This window comes from Diceros bicornis, chromosome 22, assembly GCF_020826845.1.
Source record: "Diceros bicornis minor isolate mBicDic1 chromosome 22, mDicBic1.mat.cur, whole genome shotgun sequence".
In the NCBI taxonomy this organism is placed as follows: Eukaryota; Metazoa; Chordata; class Mammalia; order Perissodactyla; family Rhinocerotidae; genus Diceros; species Diceros bicornis.
Genome location: NC_080761.1, coordinates 28,924,368 through 28,931,051, shown reverse-complemented (window position 1 = coordinate 28,931,051; position 6,684 = coordinate 28,924,368). Strand labels below are relative to the sequence as shown.

The 6,684-nt window shown below is 37.9% G+C and overlaps 1 pseudogene; it reads left to right on the top strand.

Annotated features, from left to right (window-relative positions):
- The first annotated feature begins 2,147 nt into the window (after window positions 1-2,147).
- On the top strand, window positions 2,148-2,934 carry LOC131419776 (CBY1-interacting BAR domain-containing protein 1-like; annotated as a pseudogene).
- Window positions 2,935-6,684: the final 3,750 nt, after the last annotated feature.

The following is a 6,684-nucleotide window of genomic DNA, read 5'->3' as shown; positions in this document are numbered from 1 at the left end:
TTACACAAGACTGTGAAAGCACTTAATGCCACTGAATTGTACACTTAAAATTGTTAAAATGGTAAATTTTATGCTATGTATGTTATACCACAATTGAAAAAAAAACAATCAGGATATCTGAGTCCAGGGCTTCAACGGACTTCTGTAAGCTACTAAGCCAGTTCTAAGGCAGTGGAAACGGCTGCACATTAGAATTACCTGGGGAACTTTTAAAATTTACGATGTCAGGACCACATCTCAGACCTACTCAACTAGAATCTCTGGAGGTGGGCATCGGTGTTTTTTAAGGCTCCCCAGTTTATTCCGATATGCACCCAAGTTTGAGAACAGTGCTGCAAGGCAATTTGCTTCTCAAACTTTAATGTGCTTACGTATAACCTGAGCATCTTGTTAAAATGCACATTCTGATTGGTAGATCTGTGGTGGAGTTCAAGCAGTTCTTACAAGCTCCCTGGTGATTCTAATGTTGCTGGTCTGTGGACCACACTTTGAGTAGCAAAGCCCTTAAGGTTCATCCTGGCCAGTTGTGTATATGTTCTCTTAAGAAAGAAAACTCCATCAGCTCTTAAAAAGTGATTCTAAGACTTAATGACCTTCATTATTAGGAAAGTCTTTATATTCAACCACATTTTCATTACTCATATTTCTTCAACCTAATAAAACATTCTTCCATGGCCCCACCAAAGGTGCAGATATTATCATCAGCTACTTTGAACTATTGAATATTTTTTATCATCACTTCCGCTTTTGTCTGATTTCTCATGTTCCCATAGATCCAAGTGTGGATCCAGATATATCCATTAAATGAGCTAAAGTTACTTCCACATCTTGGTTGCAGTATATAAAATATAACTATCAGCATTTCAGTGGGACTTTGTGCCCGATAACTCAGGAACAAATCATACAAGATCTTCACAGCTTTGCCATTGATGTCAAAACCATTCCCTTTCCCAATATCAAGCAGTAATAAAGTACATTTAAGACTCCCAAGGAATATATTCACCCCCATGTTCAGTGCAGCATTATTTACAATAGCCAAGATATGGAAACACCCTATGTGTCCATCAACAGATGAACGGATAAAGAAAATGTGGTATATATATACAATGGAATATTATTCGGCCATAAAAAAGAATGAACTCTTGGGGCCGGCCCGGTGGCGCAAGCGGTTAAGTGCGCGCGCTCCGCTGCGGCGGCCCGGGGTTCGCTGGTTCGGATCCCGGGCGCGCACCGACGCACTGCTTGGTAAGCCATGCTGTGGTGGCGTCCCATATAAAGTGGAGGAAGATGGGCACAGATGTTAGCCCAGGGCCGTCTTCCTCAGCAAAAAAAGAGGAGGATTGGCGGATGTTAGCTCAGGGCTGATCTCCTCACAAAAAAGAAAAAAAAAAAAAAAAAAAAAAAAAGAATGAACTCTTGTCATTTGTGACAACATGGATGGAGCTTGAGGGCATTATGCTAAGTAACATAAGTCAGACAAAGACAAATACCATATGATCTCACTTATATGTGGAATCTGAAAAATAAAAACAAAACCAAGCTCATAGATACAGAGAATAAATTGGTGGTTGCCAGAGGCGGAGAGTGGTAGGTGAACAAAATGGGTGAAGGGGGTCAAAAGGTACAAACTTACAGTTACAAAATAAATAAGTCATGGGGATGTAATGTACAGCATGGCAATTATAGTTAATAATACTGTATCGCATATTTGAAATACAGTATTATTACAGGATATATATATATATTCTCCTCACAAGAAAAAAAAGTTCTGTAACTATATATGGTGATGGACGTTAACTAGACTTATTGTGGTGATCATTTCACAATATATATATATAAAATCATTATATTGTACACCTGAAACTAATATAATCATGTATGTCAATTATACCTCAATAAAAAAGACTCCCAAGGAAATAAATTTAAAAAATGATGCCAATTATTTATGAATAAGATTATTTCATCACACAATTTTGTTGACAGAGAAGATGCAGAAACTTAGGTTCCAAAGGGTCTAAAAGAAAATGCATGAGAGGGGCATGCTCTCGGGCTCCCGGCGGTGGCTCGCGTCCCAGCCCACGCCCGGGCGCCTCGGAGCCTCGATTGTTGGGCCCCAGCCCGCGGTCCTAGGCCGTGCGCGAGGCAAAATGTTGAGGCGCGTCTTGGAAAACCCGGACGCTCAAACCAGACAACTGCAAGATGCTGTCACAAACGTAGAGAAGCATTTTGGGGAGCTGTGCCAAATCTTTGCTGCTTATGTGCGGAAAACTGCCAGACTGGGAGACAAAGCAGACCTCCTGGTGAATGAAATCAACATGTATGCGTCTACAGAGACTCCACACTCAAAGCAGGGCCTGAAAAGCTTTGCTGATGAGTTTGCCAAACTTCAGGATTATTGACAAGCAGAGGTTGAAAGACTTGAAGCCAAAGTAGTTGAACCTTTGAAAGCGTATGGTACCATTGTAAAAATGAAAAGAGATGACCTCAAAGCAACATTAACAGCAAGGAATCGAGAAGCTAAACAGTTAACTCAGAAAGAACACGTCAGTGAAACCCATCTGATTGACATGTTATTTCACAGGCAGAAACCGAATTGCAGAGAGCTACCATGGATGCTACCAGAACAACTCGTCACCTGGAGGAAACTATTGACAATTTTGAAAAGCAGAAAATAAAGGATATAAAGGTTTTCTGAAATTCTATGTATCCACCAGACTATTCATCTCGTTTAGATATCGTAAGTGCAAATTCGAAGTCACTTCTTCAGAGATCACTGGCAGCTAAGTGTATATCTGGAACAGGACAGGTATCTACCTGTTGACTAAGAAAGGATCAACAAGCAGATGATGATGATGAAGAGGATGAAGACTTAGATGGTACAGAAGAAGAAAATTAATTTTCTTAAGTAAACTTCGCATTTCCATTTTCATCTTAAATGACTTGGAATCCAGAATTACTGACTTGTAAAACTTTATACTGGCTTGATACCTTAAACCTCAAAATGAAATCCTACTGGAAATGAAAAATAATTAAAGGAAATTTATGCTGACCAAAATCAAGGTTTTAAAAAATATCACACACCAGTCATTTCAACATCCTATCTGGCAGTATGTGATCTTTTTGTATAGGTTCCATTTTTTTAAAAAAGATGATGTATTTAAAAAGTATTTCATATTAATGCACTATACCTAGTTGAGGTTGCAATAGTAAGACAACAAAAAAAAAAGATCTATTCCACTTGTTTCTTTGAGGTTAAGATACCACGCTTTCGTAACCAGAAAAAGGTCCTAGGTAGTAGTTCTGATTGAATACAAATTCTATTCCATAAAGCCTTAATCAAAAAGACAAGTTTTCTTCTTTTCCTTTACTTTTTTTTCACTTTTACTACAACCTGAAGTTTCATCATTGATACAAAAATTTACTTTTCAACAAGAGTGTAATCTCTCTTGATAAAAATGGGATACTAGGATATCAGTGTTTTACGACTATACCTAAAGCATAAAGTTTAGCTTAGAAAGAAAGCCAAATTCAGACTGATTCTGGTTTTAAAATGAAACTGCTGTCATACTAAAGCATTCTACATGGTACTACAACTTTTGCAAAGCTGTAATTTGGTGGAATGTTGCCAAAGAAGAGAAAACATGTAAAACCATAAATCATTAAAAATTCTATAAAAATTTTACCAAACTACTAGTAATTAATGAGTTTTTTAGTCACTTTTATTCCTGAAAATATAAAACAATTTAATCAGAGCCTTTCAGTATGTCTGATGCTTTTGTTTCTTTGGATGGGGAATTGTACTTTTGTTATTTCATGGATCCCAGTCAGGCATATAAAAATTATGAAATTTCTAAAATCATTTGGGATAACCACAAAAAGCAATTATTCATAACAGAAAAACTTTTTAGAATGGTTTTTTGACTTTGTTAGTCATAGTTCTATTCTTAACAAAGTACTGCTTCCTAAGAATAGTCCTCATAGATAAAATTACTTCAGTACTTTTTAAATAAAATATTCAAAACTTTAAAACCCTAAATAAATTGATATTCTTAAGGAAAAAAAAAGAAAATGCATGAGGTCTCCTGTAAGATTTTGATTAGGAATTTTTTTTTTTTTGGGGGGGTGAGGAAGATTGGCCCTGGGCTAACATCCTTGCCCATCTTCCTCTACTTTATGTGGGATGCCTGCCACAACAGGGCTTGATAAGTGGTGCATAGGTCTGTGCCCGGGATCCAAACCCGTGAACCCCGGGCCACCGAAGCAAAGCCGGCGAATTTAACTACTACATCGCCAGGCTGGCCCCTGATTAGGAATTTAAATATTAGTAGCTAGAGGTTTGAAAAACTCTCTGGTGAGGCATTTAAAAGACATGGTAAATGAGAGTTATTACAAAAGACAGTTCACTTTTAGCATCAACTTGTCAGATTATACATAAACCAAGGAGAATAGAAGAGGACTTTCAGAGCTTCACCCTAAATTAACTTTTGCCTGAAGCTGGTGCATACAATGCTGGTGCCAGTTTAACTGGCACAGCCCATCTGGAAAATATACAGTTCAAGAGCCACAAAGAGTTCATAAACCTGTAATGTGCAGCAGTAATGAATGATAGCAATGTATGTGTAAAGATGGCATAAAATCTAAAAACATCGATGAGAAGAAGAGAAGAGAATCAAACCAGCTAAGCAAAGATTTTTGATAATAACTGCTCAAAATATGGTTAATTTAAGCAAACTCATGATGACAATTTAAGGGTTCAATTACGGCATCTGAAAACATCTATTTCATAGCAAAAAGCATTGAGAGACAAGCATGTAGAGCAATAAATAAGGACATTATATTAATAGAAGCCATAATAAATAATGCAAGAAACAATAATCCCAAATTTATGTTCCAAATATAGCAGTAAAGACATAAAATAAAAACATATAGGAAAGTAGAAATGTAACCATGATCAAGAGATTTTAATCTGCTTTCAGAACACTATCTATCAAAAAAATAGAGCATTTATAAGGATACTACAGATCTCAGTAATTTATTACGCTACTCAGTGTCTCTTAGATAAAGCTCTGCATGGCAAATCCTCTCAGAGCTTGTAGCCAAGACAGAATTTCCTCTCCTGATGAACAGATACTCTTTCTTAGCTATACAAAACTTCAGAACAATTTCAGAAATATTTAAAAATATAAAACCCATGTAGTTCCTGTTTTGTTGAGGCTGCTAGAAAGTGCAGGGCCAAACTTTGCTCTTAATGATGTCACTTTCTTCAGCCATGACTTTTTAATATAATATTAATTTTCTCCCTCTCTGCTTGGATTTCTGCCTCTGAACCTGTAATATTGGTTGTTGATCTTAGTGTATCTATGCTTTTATTCTAAGCCATCTCAAATTCTTTTTTGAAACTATATCATGAGAAATAAATCAATACAAATGCATCTAATAAAACAGAACGAATTGTACAGACCTGTTGGAAATTCCTGGCCATCCTCAGAAAGGGCTTTTTTAAGACTAGACAGGACCAGGCAGGCTTCACTGGGCTGAGGCTTTTAAAAGACTCCTTATCATTTGCATAAACCAGCATTAAAATGCATGACCCAATCCTGGTTCAGAGGTGAGATCCTTTGGCTGACTCTGTCATACAATTTCTGCTGCTCTGGTTTGATTCCGTGTCTCTCAAGTCTTGTGTGCATGAGATGGTCCATCTCCTTCCAGGTTCCTGGCTTGCTGTCTCCGTTTTGGCTCCCTGAGCACTGATCTTTTTCCAACATTTACTGGCATCCGTACTAAGAACCATTCTCACCTAGCAAATCCAGCAAGCTGGCTAATTCCTCCAAGAGCCAACTCTCCTCTGCTGCCCAGATCTGATCAAGCCTGCCTTGGTCCTGGCACCAGGGAGGACACCATGAAAGTCACATGGGAATCAAGGGAATTCAAAACACGTGCTTTCTTCCCAAGTGTCTCTTTCAATACAATGCAGATTATAGAATGAAAAACAACCAAAGAAACACTTTGTAATTACAAAAAAGTATCGATTCTCTATATCAGTGCTATAAACTTGAAAAAATAAAGACGTGGAAATGTTAATAATGTCTCAAAATCTGTGCAAAGAAAAAATTACAAACTATCTTAACCTTAACAAACTACCTCAATATCTCTCCTCAGTTAAAAGCTCAACTTTCCAAATTTCTTTTATATATCTCATTCATTCACTCATCAAATAGTTATTGAGCATCTACTATGTGACAGGTCTGGGCTGAGCACTGGGGATACAAAAGTGAAGGAGAAATAAAAAGCTTAATGCTTAGTGGGGAAGCAATTCTACCCATAAAATCAGTAAGCATAGGAGGTTGTGGGCGCACAGACAAGAGTCCTCTAAATGTCTTGCAGGGATGAGATGAACTCCCTGAGTAAAGGAGAACCGAAGGATGGATAAGGGAAGGGCAGGACTGGAAGCTGTTGTGGGAGTAAAAGATAACCAGGTGGCGGTGGGTACAGATGAGAGAAGTGGACAGGTGTGAGAGTTAAAGATGAAGTAAAACTGACAGGATTTGATGACTAAAGAGTAAGACGAGTGAGGGGAAGAGGCATGGATAATATGCAGAGTCTGGTTTTGGCAGAAGGGTGGTGCGATTCACTGTGACAGGCAGCATAGGGAGGAACACGACTGAGAGGGAATATGATGCATGG